The sequence below is a fragment of the Narcine bancroftii genome, chromosome 8 (assembly GCF_036971445.1).
Source record: "Narcine bancroftii isolate sNarBan1 chromosome 8, sNarBan1.hap1, whole genome shotgun sequence".
Lineage (NCBI taxonomy): Eukaryota > Metazoa > Chordata > Chondrichthyes > Torpediniformes > Narcinidae > Narcine > Narcine bancroftii.
This window is the reverse complement of record NC_091476.1, coordinates 9,634,901-9,648,334: the sequence shown is the minus strand read 5'-3', so window position 1 is coordinate 9,648,334 and position 13,434 is coordinate 9,634,901. Positions and strand designations below refer to the sequence as shown.

General features: G+C 40.6%; 1 protein-coding gene across 3 annotated transcripts in view; it reads left to right on the top strand.

Moving 5' to 3' along the window:
* The window catches only part of LOC138740345 (neuronal migration protein doublecortin-like), a 248,166-nt gene that overhangs the window by 165,804 nt on the left and 68,928 nt on the right, over positions 1-13,434 (top strand). The gene's annotated exons all lie outside the window — the stretch shown is intronic.

The following is a 13,434-nucleotide window of genomic DNA, read 5'->3' as shown; positions in this document are numbered from 1 at the left end:
CCCGACCAGGTATGTTGCTTGGTTCTGCTGCCTTGTGTGGGTTCACTTGGATAGGATTCTCCTCACCTCAGCTGCGGCTCTGCAGAGGACCCATAATTGAGCTAAAATCTTTTGTTTTTGAATATTTTTGATCAGTTTTATTATGAACTTACACTTTTTGTGTCATCTCATCAAGTCATTTTTCCATTTGCCAGTGAACATCATTTTCATTTCATTGTTTTTCTTTCTATTTTGCATTCATTTTATCAATATAGAATTTAAATATCATTTCTTAACCCATCTGTGTCATTGATCTAATTTTTTTATTTCTAACCCAGTCATTAACTTAGCTGCATTTTATTTTATTAATTAACAAGTTCCTATCAACTCAAAGGGAATTTTGAATGGAGCTCTGTCTTTTCATATTAATTTCTGTTCCTAATGCTGATCTGCTCTCTCTAGAGCAGCCATTCTCAACCTTTTTTTTTAGCCATGGACTTTGCTCAAAGTTTATGAGCCCCCTTCTGTATGAAGCAGCCAAGGTTTGGCTTCTTGCATGCTTCTCTCCAACTGACTACTAAAAATTACTTGTGTTATATGAGGTTAAAAGAAAACAAGGCTTTTATTTAAATGTGCTGTGGTCCCCAGGAGGTGGGGGGGGGGGGTGGTGGTGGTGATGGTCAGGCCCCCACTGAGAATAGCTGCTCTAGACCAGTTAACAGATTTTCTCTCAAGTTCATGAACCTTAATTGAAGTATTGGTAGCTTTGCATAAAACCGGCCAAAAGGCATATGCATGTTGGGGTTGGTGATTTATTTTCTTTATAATAAAGGTTAGCTGTTCTTTAGCATGTAATGAAATAATGATCATTAGTCAGTCAATTAAATTTATCCGAGTGCAAATGGGCTTCTATAAAGCCAAAGGGTGTCAGAAGAAAGATGAAGAAAACTGCCAAATTAAGAAAAATGTTCAATATAGCATGTTCTCAGAATGTTGGCATGTAACATTTTTGGGGAATGAGGGTTGGCCTTGAGCATTGGGGGCATGGAAGTGAAATTACTTCCAGATTTGTGGACCAGATTCAAGTTTTGGCTGTTCTTGTTGCTATAACTAGATGGTTACATAATGGGTTTGACCATTTTTATGGCATCAAATAAACCCTGCCTCTTCCACCGCTGCTAACGCATTTAAAATGGTTCCAATATTGCTAACAGTCATGGCAGCTTTTTGATTGAAAGCCCAGCACTCCAGGCCAGCAGAGTGCTGGTGTGCAAATAAGCAGAGCCTGCTGGATAATGCAGGGTCAGCACATCTTCATAATTTTGTGGCATTCCAGGAAAGATTTGCAGGTGTGCAAGGAGTGCCAGAATGTTAATTATGAATGTCACAGGACAGCCGAGGGCTACTGGTCGCTTCATCTGCAAACACGTTATCAGGTCCTCTGTATATTCATTTGGCACCCCCTGTTGAAGTAACATTGTCTTGTATCATTGCCAAACCTACAAATTTATCCATGTAATATTAACCTCTTCATAGCAATTAATGTTGGACCCCAGGGATTTCGACTTGGACAGTTCTCTGCTTATATGATGAACTTGGAACTAGATGCAGTCAGAATAGTATTTATAATTTCTATAGTTCATTGCTCTTTGGTAAATAATACCACATTATGGCATTGGGGATGTGTAAACATTATTATTTCTTTGCAGGATTAATACCATGATATTTCTTTAGCCCATTTCCTCCCTGGTTGCATTGCTGTCAGTGGAATTGACTGTCAGGGATGTGCTGAATGTGAAGCCATTTGATTACTGAAGATTTTGTGCTCCTGACCAGGATATTTTCCAGCCCTCCCAGAGTCTGCACTGTCCTCCCTCAGCAGTTAAACAGCTGTGGTAAACAAGTACTCGTATCATTTTTCATAAAGTGGATGTGTGTTTGTTTACAAATTACATTTCAAGCACAAAAAAATGTTATATTTATCAGGATAAGTGTCCTGATTAGTTGTAGAAAACTCTGCATTAAATTTTGCATGTGTTTCTGCCTCCTTGTCTGGGATCTACAATGAACAATTCCTGGCGACTTGCTTTTGTCCATGCAAGTCATTCATTTTTAGTTTGATGACACTTATCCTGGGAGGTGTGATAAGTTGATCTCTCATCACAGATTCAAACGTGGTGGGTTTATAATATTTCAACGGTTATAGATCTGCTCTTAATTTGACGTTCTGCGAGGTTGCGGCTATTATTCCAGATTTTTGGATCTCAGTTATGAAAGAGCTCTGATCTTGGAGTTGCCCGATCACTTTTGAATCATTTTTGCTGGTCATGAAGTGCAGGGCAATAAAATGGAAGTTTTAAGAAATGTGGGGGTTTGGACAGTGTACAAAAATCCTTCAAATTTTTTTATGGATCCTTCCAAAATTCTGTGGTTCTGTTGCAGTCATTGGGAACAGAAGCAGTCGGCTGATCTGAAAAAAGCCCCCTCCTGAGTCGACATTTTGCTGAAAATGAAGAACAAACCGCTTGATTAATTCAAACCAGGATTGACTTGACTGACTGATTTGTCAGCAGAATTTGGCCATAGCTATCTGTCCCAGCGCTTAATGTTGAGCCCTGCTAAAGACTACTGACAAAGGCATGCGATCTTTGTGGCCTTGATGCAGCTGTTGGTGTGGAAATGATGCTGTACATGCAAGTGTTAGGGGTGGGGGCAGGGGGCCTTCTGAAACACATTGTTCGGTGAAAAACTGGATCCTTAGCAGCTGCTTCATTTAGACCTCCAAGTGCATTCATTTCCGACTAATATTGTGAATGTGGAGGCTGCATCAAAACAGACAGACACTCTCTCAATGAAATTCTACTTACTAGCTGTAAATTCAGCACCCTACAGTTCTCAATCAAAGCATTATCTATGGTCTGAAATTCCCCCCATTCCCTGTGCATTATGGATAAAGGGATCACCACTTGAACACATGCAGCCGATTGCAAATAATTGATTTCAGGAATGTGAAAATCATCAATATTCAATCTTTGTCTATCCATGAATGTTTAAACTCCGAGAACTGTGATAGCCATTTTTTTCCTGAACAATAAGCACGCTCTCAGCTTTTCAGGTGAAGCACACTGGAACATGAACTTCAAAATGTTTTCCTCTGGGAAGACGTATTTAATTATAAAATTCAGATCACGTACTCGCTGCAGATCTTTTAAGTAAAAGATTGATGCAGTTTGCTGCAATCAATAATTTTCATTTGCCAGGAACAAAATTGAATTGTTGCTGATGGGGATTTTTGGGAACTGATGCTAAATAATATCATTGAAATAGAATAATACACAAAATCTTGTTCAGAATCAGAATCTCCTTTCACACTGAAACTTTTACCCAGTAATTAGCTGCCAATCTACCAGTTAACATGCCAGTGTGAACACTCGGGAACAGGCCTTCAGGTGTTAAATTGTCCCAGGGATGATCCGCCTAGGGAGGTAGTATCATCGCCGATTTGTATTGAATCGGCGTACTGGTTCACCAAGGGAACAGGATGGGGTATGCAAGGTGTCACTGCGGGAGGATAAATGCTCCTTTGCTCTGCGATACCGGGTGGTGAATATGAAAGGGCACAGAAAACCAGTTAACGTTGAGCCAGTGTGAACAGCTCTACCGGTATTTTAAAACAGTTCATTGAACCACCAATTTAATGATTCGCCAGCGTGAAAGGGGCTAGTTTTATTGTCATGAAAGTATGTCAATAAATTTGTTGTTTTGTGTCAGCTGTATTGTACATTACAGGTGCAAAAATTCCTATAAATTACATTTCTGTAAAGACACTACATGATCCTTTATCTGGACATCTAAAATCCGGAAAGCTCCAAAATCCGGTAAGTGGGGAGAAAGGCAGCTGGGCGGCTGGCGCTTGAGGGAGGGGTCCAGGCCGCCGGCGCTTGGGGGAGGCGGACGGGTAGCCGAGTGACCGGTGATTGGGGGAGATGGCCAGGCGATTGGAAGGGGTTGGGGGTGGATATGGCAGCACAATTCGGGTGGGCTTTCCGAAATCCAGAAAAATCCAAAATTCGGAACACACTGTCCCCCAGGGGTTCCGGCTAAAGGATCGTGTACCTGTATTTAAATTAAATAAATTAGTGCAAAAGAAGAGGGGAAAAAAAGTGAGGTAGTGTCTGCAGTTCATTGTCCATTCTGAAATAAGATGGCGGAGGGGAAGAAGCTGTTTTTATAACTTGGGTGTTCATCTTCAGATTCCTGTACCTCCTTCTCTGATGGTGCAGTGAGAAGAGGACATGGCCTGGGTGGTCAGGGTCCTTGATGGAGGCTGCTTTCTTGAAACAACGTCTCTTACGGATGTAATTAATGGAGTGAAAACTAATGCTCATGATGGTACAGGCCAATTTCGCAACCCTCTGTACCCTTTTCATGTTTTGTGGATTGGCACCTCCATACCAGGCCGTGATGCAATCAGTAAGAATGCTCTCCACGATTCACCTGTAGAGATTTGCAAGATACCATATCTCCTTGAGCTCCTAAAAAAATATAGCTGCTAGGGAGCACTCTTCATGATTGCATTGACATGCTGGCCCTAGGAATTTGAAGTTCTTGCCCTCTCCACTGCTGGCCCCTCGATGAGGAATTTTGGATGACTGTTTTTTTTTAACCCATTTCTTTGCTTTGTTTTATTCTTTCTGGTTTAATGAGCTCTTAGCTAAGCCTCTTCCAAGTGATGTCTTCACATGTAATTTCTTTGCAAGATTAGTGATTCATATCCAGTTATGTAGTTTCTATATATGTGTTCTATGTGTGTGTGAGCAGCTCCTTTGGTTGTTCAGCATTCAAAAGCTATTACCAATTGTTATGAGTGAGAAAACTGGTTTGATGGGTCACAAAAGCAAGGACTCTGAACGCATTCTTGCAGAAATGATTTTATTTACAAAAGACAAGCGCGGGAAAATGGTAACAGGAATAACACAGTTTATAGTGAGCATGGGGAAGAGGTAGCAGGAACAAAACACATACGTGCACAATTGATAGATAAGTGTGAGAAAGTCACAACAGGGATAAAATACACACACTTGTGTAACGTAAGGAAAAGAAATACCCACCCCTTGGCTCAGTGCAGTCATGGCTCTATGCTGTTTGGGACACTAATTAAACACTCCCAACCCTATAACAGTGCTCATCGTACCAATGGTTTCTCCAGTGCCATTCCATGATACTCAGCTTGGAGTGAAGCAAGGTTGTCCCTCGAAAATGACAAAAAAGGCGAGCCGAGCACACGTGGTGCCCTTTACAGTGCTGGAAGGTCCAGCCCAGGTCATTTACAGGGTTAATATTGTCTTGGTGCCAGCAAGGTTAAGTCAATTACATCAGTCAATGGCCCAAGGCCAAGTCAGGAGGGCTGGAGGATCTAGCCTAGGTAATTTACAGGGACCCAATGGCTTGGTGCCAGCAAGGTTAAGTCAATTACAAAGGCCAATGGCCCAAGACTAAGTACAAAGGAATTTAAATTAGCCAAAGACAAGGTGTACACTAATGGGTGGGGCAGAGCCAAACCTTGCTTGATTGATAGGTGGTGTGTCTTCCAGCCAGGTAGTGGGCAATGCTGTCATGTGACAGTCTTGACCCTTCTCAATGCACCATTGTTTGTTGGAACTCTCAATGTCAAGTATGCTAATTTGTGTTTGAGAGAGGGTTATCATTTTATCACAAAGCTGTGAGATGTTTGTGATGAAGCTTTGACCAATTTTCAATTTTTTCAATCCATTGGCAGTATCAGTACCAGGATGCACTGGGTGGGCATCGAGTAAAAGCCTTTATTTTAATGAGGCTGGAAATCAGTTGGGGATCATGCCACCAATCACTTGATAAATTATGGGTTTTACTATTCCCACAATCAGTATCATAAAGCTTTTCTTATGTGTACTGTCAGCTACTAATGAAAGCAACTTTGAGATATACTTGTTCTGATTGCAGTCCTGTCTGTGTGCATGATGTTACACCACTGAGTGTTACTGGAGGAGACCTCGAGGATCCACCCCCCCCCCTCCCCACACCCCTGCTGCATTGGGTTGGCATCTCCTTTCCCACACCTCTATCTCTGCTATGTGGGACTTTCTGGTTTGATGATGCCTGCAATGTATTTCAAGTAGCATACTTATACCAAGAAAGCAGAACAATTTCAGTCTGGCTTTGATACTAAACAGGAAACAGTATTGTTCTAGATGAGTCATTTAATTTTCCAAAAAGATATGGTAATAATTTTAGTTTCAACTGCAGACATTGATTTCATTTTAATTTTCATTGGATGAATATATCAGCCTGTGTGCTGCATTACAATATCACTGGCTTTAATCAGTTTGTCATTTTGTTCCACAGAATAAATTAATCTTTAAAATATGAAAAAAATTTTAGACTGTGAGGGAAGAAGTTTGATTTTTTTTTAAACCCTCTTTTGTCGTAAGGTAATATGATTTTGTCAAACATGTTGGCTCCCTCTTATTCATATCTTTTTGTGAATTCGGTTTGTATAATCGATTGTCACTCTCTAATGAATAGTGATTTAATAAAGAGAGATGGGAATGACGCAAGTTAGCCAAAACATAATTCTATTATTTTTCACAAAACCTATTTTTACCTATTATAGTCGTATTTTCCAGGGAGTACACGTAAAAATAGATTCCATTTTGTGTGTGAAATTCCTTCATACTTCCAAAAAATGTTTAATATTTACTACCTCACGCAAATTCAAAAGATTTGGGCAGAAAATTAACTTTGGTTAATTGTGCTGAGTGAGTAATGGATTGGTTTATGCTGTCTCCAAGTAGAACAATTTGAAGGCTTGTGGCTTAGCGCCTGGTCAACAGCCTATCCCTCAGTGTCAATAAGATTAAGGAACGGGTCATAGACTCCAGGAGAGGGGTGAAGCCCATTTCCCTTTTTGGCATCAATGAGGCTGAGGTGGAGATTGTAGAGAGCATGTCCTAATATCTCTAAAATACTGGAAATGATTGCTATTTTATACTATAATCAAAGGAAATTTATATGAAAATTGTTGTTGAGTCAACTACCTCTCATCTCGTATTCAATTTGGGTAGTTTACAACACTATATGAACACTTACCAATTTCAAGTAATCCATGTCCCCGGTGTTCTCTTCCCACACACAGCAGTTGCACTCATCTGTGCCCACCCCCCGGTTTTCTTCCGCCTTTGTTTCTCATGCCTTCATCATGCAGGACAGGGATCTGCCCATTATCCCTTCCCCATCTGATTCTATCTATTATCCTCCTGGTTCTAACTTCCTTCACCCCCCCCCCTCCCCTCACCGCCAAATGTTATTTAGTACTAGAAATCTCTTCTCTTCCCCTGCAGGTCTGATGCAGAATCTTGATCTAAAATGTCCACCTCGACCTTTTTGCCAACAAATGCTGTTTGACCTGCTGAGTTTATCTAATATTCTGTTTTTTGCATTGATGCAGTTCCTTTCTTTCAAAACTCTCCTTTTGGATTTTTCCTATTGCAAATCCAGCTAGCTATAAATCACATGAAAAAAACTCCTGAATAGGGTTTAATATTAAAGAAGGGATTATTGTTCCTAAACTTGTCTTAAACATGACAGTCTGGTTGTTCTTACTGCCTTGCTTTTCTACACTGAAGCAATTTATGAATCCCAGGATCCTATTTATTTTACAAACTGCTCTCTCAAGATGTTCTGCTGCATTCAAACACTGATGCAACAAATCCAGATCCATTGAACTTCTGCTCTCACTCCTTAGCCCTGTAAATTTCCCCTTAGATGAAAATATGTTCAGTTCTCATTGGAAAATGTTGAACCAGATTACAATTCTTTTAGGCAGTTCCTTCCTGACCAAAATGACATGGAATAAGAAAAAGAATTTCTCTTAAATGTCCTTTTTGTCAATTATCTATATCCAGCAAGTAAACCGGAAAACACATCAAACTTTCTCGTGATGGTGCTGCTCTGGGAACAGGTCACACATTTGCATTTTCGACAGTGAACTGTTGTGCTGGGCATCATTCTGTTAAATATCAACATTATCCAAACCTTGAGATCTTTTCTGAATTGTAGTGGTCAAAACAGCAGAGCTACAGTTTAAGTTTAACCAGTGAAGGTTTACCATAACTTACTTTCAACTTATCAATTATAAATTAGTGTCTGCTTCATTGAAAGGCTCATCAACTTGTTCTGCTACCTTCAACAATTTGTGAATGTGCTCCCCCATGTCTTTGTACTAAAATCATTTGAGTTGTCTCAATTTTTCCTGACCGAAGAACACAAATGGCATGTGTTAATGTAATGCTTTTCTCACTTCCCCCCTCCCCCCCCCCACCCACAAGGCATTGTACAGACAATAGAGTATTTTTAAAAGTCATTACTCTTGCAGCATGGAAATTGTAACAACTCTTCTGTGCACAGCCATCGCTCACACCAAACATTTAGACCTAGGTACAGCATGGTAACAAGCCCTTGCCACCCAATTACCTACGACCCCCATATGTGGGAGGAAACCGGAGCACCCAGAGGAAACCCACGTAGACATGGGGAGAATAAGCAAACTCCTTACAGACAGCGCTGGATTCAAACATGGGTCTGCAATACTGTTGCGCTAACCAGTATGTTAACTGCGCTGCCCCTTGTACATGGAAATAATGATCAGTAAATGAGGAATAAATATTGGTTAGGTCATCGGGTATCAGTCGAGTGCTCTTCTTCCAAATAGAGCTCGGCAAAAAAAAAGTTTCTCAATGTCCACTTGAAGGAACAAGGACAGTCCTGAATGACCTTCCCATTTTAAAAAAAAAGTGGCACCTCTGAATCAGTAACAGTTCCTTTGCACTCTTCTTCTGGAATGTTAACTTGGGGTTTTATGGTTAAACATCTACATTGGGACTGGAACTTCAGTCACTATTGACACAAAATGCATTACTTTTGTCTTTGATATAAAATTACAACTGCCATGAATCCATAATTTTTCCAATCTGCTTTCTTGAACATCATCCCGACTGCTGAAGGGTAATTTTATTCCAAAATCAGAAACTGCCACGTTAAATTAAACTGAGGGTGTCCGTGGATAACACTTCAAGAAATAATTTCACTGAAGGTCAATTGCATTTCACAGTTCAGAAATTAACAGGGATGGATGTGGCGCTCTGTTGTCTGTGGAATCTGTGTGTGTGTACAAACATTTGCATGTTCAAATTTGTCTGATGGAATTTACAATTCCAAAATAATATAATTAAATAGAGGCTAATGAGGAGGTGTAATTCATGACTGCATTTGCAAGGCTTGATAATTTTATTTTTAAAAATGCATTTGTTTGATCTGGTAAGACATCATTTATTGGCCATCGCTAATTTCCCTTGAAGAGAGGCCTCATGAGGCAATCAGAGGGCATTTAAGAGTCAATCGAATTATTCAGTGTGGAGTCATGTCGAGTGGATTGGATAAAGATTGCAGACTTCTTTCCCTGAAGGATATCACTGAACCAGACAGGTTTTTACAGCAACCTGGTAGCTTGTACCGTTACCAATAATTCTTTAGCATTTAAATTCTAGATTGTTAACTTAAATTTTAAATTCCAGAGCTGATACTGTGGGACTTGAACTTGATTTCTGAGACCACTGGATTAATAATCTAATAACTTAACCAATGTAAACATTTAAATAGACATAGAACACCACAACACAGTACAGGCCCTTCAGCCCTCAATGTTGTGCTGACCCATGTTCTAAACCCACTCTACCCCAACCCTCTATTTTTCTTTCATCCATGTGCTTGTCTAAGAGTCTCTTAAATTCCTCTAATGTTTCAGCCTCCACCACCCACAATTCTCTTTGTAAAGAAAAAAAAACTTACCCTTGATGTCTCCCCTAAACATCCCTCCCTTCACTTTGTATACATCCTCTAGTGTTTGCTATTCCTGGGAAACAGGCAATGGCTGTCCACTCTATCTATGCCTCTCATAATCTTGTAGACCTCTATCAAGTCTCCTCTCATCCTTCTACACTTCAAAGAGAAAAGTCCCAGCTCTACTAACCTTGCCTCATAAGACTTGTTTTCCATAAGATCCTGGTAAATCTCCTCTGCACCCTCTCCATAGCTTTCACATCCTTCCTATAATGAGGTGACCAGAACTGAACACAAAACTCCAAGAGTAGCTTTACCAAAGATTTGTAAAGTTGCAACATGATCTCTCTAGTCCTGAACTTAATTCCCCCTATTAATAAAGCCCAGCATCCCAGAGGCTGCCTTAACTATCCTATCAACCTGTGCAGCGACCTTGAGGGATGTATGGATTTGAACTCAATGTCAAACATAAATTAAAATGTTTTCACAGTCATCATTTCTTCCATTTAAAATGACAGCGGCCATTATTTGCTCTTCTGGATGACTTAAAAGCTTTAAGGTTAAATATATATGTGTGTATATATACATATCCCTGTGTGCATGTGTAAATAATTGAAGCAAATTCATTCTGGCCAGGAAATGTTAATCAAGATTACGACCAGATTTTTGATATCCTTGGCTACTCCAGTGCTCCCTGAATCCCACTGGTAAATGCTCTTGCTTTGAACCAATAGTAAGATGCAGTAAACCTCAATTCAAAGTTTCTACATTTAAATTTTTAAATTTAGACTTAGATCATGATAACAGGCTCTTCTGGCTCACGAGCCCGTGCTGCTCAAATATCCCAATTAACCTACATCCCCCATACATTTTATAGGGTGGGAGGAAACCGAAGCACCCGGAGGAAACCCACGCAGACACGGGGAGAAAGTATAAGGTCCTTACAGACAGCGCTGGATTTGAACCCACGTTGCTGTTGGAGACCGTGCCATTCATTATTTCAGAAAATATTTTGTTTCAGAATCTAAAGAGTTTATTATCGGCATTATCATTCAACAAACAACATAATGAGCGTTTGAATAAATATACTGACCAATGTAAATCTGAGCTATCATGACCTGAAAGTTCTCTGGTTGGAGTCTTGTCACTGATTTTTGATGGGGCATCAGTCATGGGTCCGCACTCAGAGGAGGACCTTCTCAGGATGATGGGTCCACATCTCCTGTCAAGATACTTGAGTAGACAAAAAATTTCTCACAAGCTCTAAGCCTCTATTCCCAGGATGACACTTTATACTCGGACTTCTGAAATGTCAATAATAAACATGGATCTCTCCTTGCTTTCATTGATAGAGCCTGCACATCCTCCATTTCTCCATAATTCTGCCCTTACCTCAGGTAGGTCAAATCCCTCTTGTCCTTGCTTTCAACGCTACCCAGCCTTCACATCTGTCACATTATCCTCTGGCACATCCTCCAACTTCTCTGCCCATATCTGCTTTATGTGAGGATGCTCTCTCCAAGAGTCCCTCACCCAACTCTTCCCTCCCCACACAACCGTTCACCCCTTTGGGTACTTCCCGCTGTAACTGCAGAAAGTTTCCTTCCTCATTGGGGCACAAACAGTATTGGTAGGTGAGGCAGAGCTTGACATGCACATCGTCGAACCTAATACATTGCATTCTGTGGTCTTCGTGTGCTCCCCTCTACATCGGTGAGCCTAAACACATATTGGGTAACCCTCACACTCTGTAGATCTAACCTTGAGCTTCTTGTAGCTAAACATTTAAACTCCTCCAACTATTCCTCCTTGTGATTCCTTCTTCCTGTTTGTCCTTGGCCTTGTTCATTGGCTCCTTTTCCATTTTATATGTGTAATTTCACTGATTCTATGTTGGTCTTGATAAAGTGTTCAGACCCAAAATCTTGACTGGCCATCTCTACCCATGGTTGCTGTCAGATCTGAAATTTCCCAGCAGTTCATCATCTATACAAAAAGTAATGTTTTTGCTGAAGTGCCAAAGTATTTTGATAACTATACTTTGCTTACATGGCAAAACTACAAACTTGCATTGTAGATTGTGTTTTGAAAGCTTGAATTCATTAATCCAAACATAGGAGTTGCCAGTTTTTCAGTCTGGCTTGCAACAGCACAAGAGATCCTGTTTCATTTCAAATGCACACACAAAAAGTACAAAATAATAATGAGATCATTAGGTGCTACAAGTTGACTGAGGGCTTGCATGTCTGTCTTGAGCCTCTGAGGACTTTGAGTAGGAGTGTGGCTGTTTAGGAGCTTTCCTTTGGAGTGGGAACCCTTGGAATGTTAAAATATTTCACAGCTGGGATTGACATGAGCTCGGAGATGAAGGGCAAGAATTTGTACTGTCTGTGTGTGGTTTGTCTTGTATGCAATTAAAAGGTGTTTGTAACTTGATTTGTTCTATATTCTATAATGGAAGAGAGAAACAGGACAGTAGGATGCTAATTTGTGATAGTTTTCAATAGCCCCTTTTAAACTGCGGCACCTGGGCAGCCCTCCTGGGACCTGGGTGTGATTACTGGGGTAAAGGCGCTGGAAGCACCTTTTAACTTGCAGGAGGATGTACTCATTAAATTGCCCACCCGGTGACTTAAGGGGGAATCTCACCCCTGCAATGGCACGACATGCACTCACCGGAAGTACTGCAGGATGTTCAGATGCTGGCTGCCCAGTGGCGCACGCACGCAAGCGTTGATGTCACCGGAATAAGCGGGTCGGCCATTTTCCTGTTCAAATCGCCTGTGGACGCGACCTAGGTAAGTTTAACTGGGTTCCCTGACTACCTCTGAGGTAGGTCAGGGACCCGGTTGGATTCTGATGGGGTTGACCTGGTCGGACCTTTTCTAACTGCCACATAACTGGGGCGCTAAATTGCCTGGTTAACCCCATTTTACATGGCAGTTTGAAAGGACCTAATGATTAGTCAGGATTGGATTGAACAACATATTGCCAATTGTTAATTGTAGCAGTCCTATCACAATTAAATGCAGAAATTTTAAAAAAAATCTTGCAGAGGCTGGAAATTTAAAATGAAATCAGAAAGGTTCGAATACTTGGCAAGTCAGGCTTCATCTGTGGGAAAAGACACAGCTGACATTTCAGGCTGATGACCCTTCATTAGAATTGAGATGGAGACAAATGAAGCTTGTTAAGCTGCAGTGAAAAAAACATGAAAGTCGGCAGGTGCCATGATTGTAGTAAAAACACAAAAATGTTGGAGGAAGGATCAGGCCCTTGGTTATATATCTTTACCTTCTGTGGACGCTGCGAGACCTGCTGAGTTCCTCCGGGGTTTTTGTGCTTTTGTCAAGCTGCAGGAGTGTTCCCAAAATTTTTACTCGCATTGCTTGATTTTAAAAATAAGATTGTATTTTACCTTTAGTTTATCTGTACCTGCCCAGCTGTTGTCTAACAATAATTCCAGATTGGCCCTATTTTGACAAAAGAAACATATTTTGCTGCCCTAAATTACCTGAATTACAAATTTATGAATTTGATTCAGAATAACCTTTGATGGTGATTTGTCTGAACAGGACA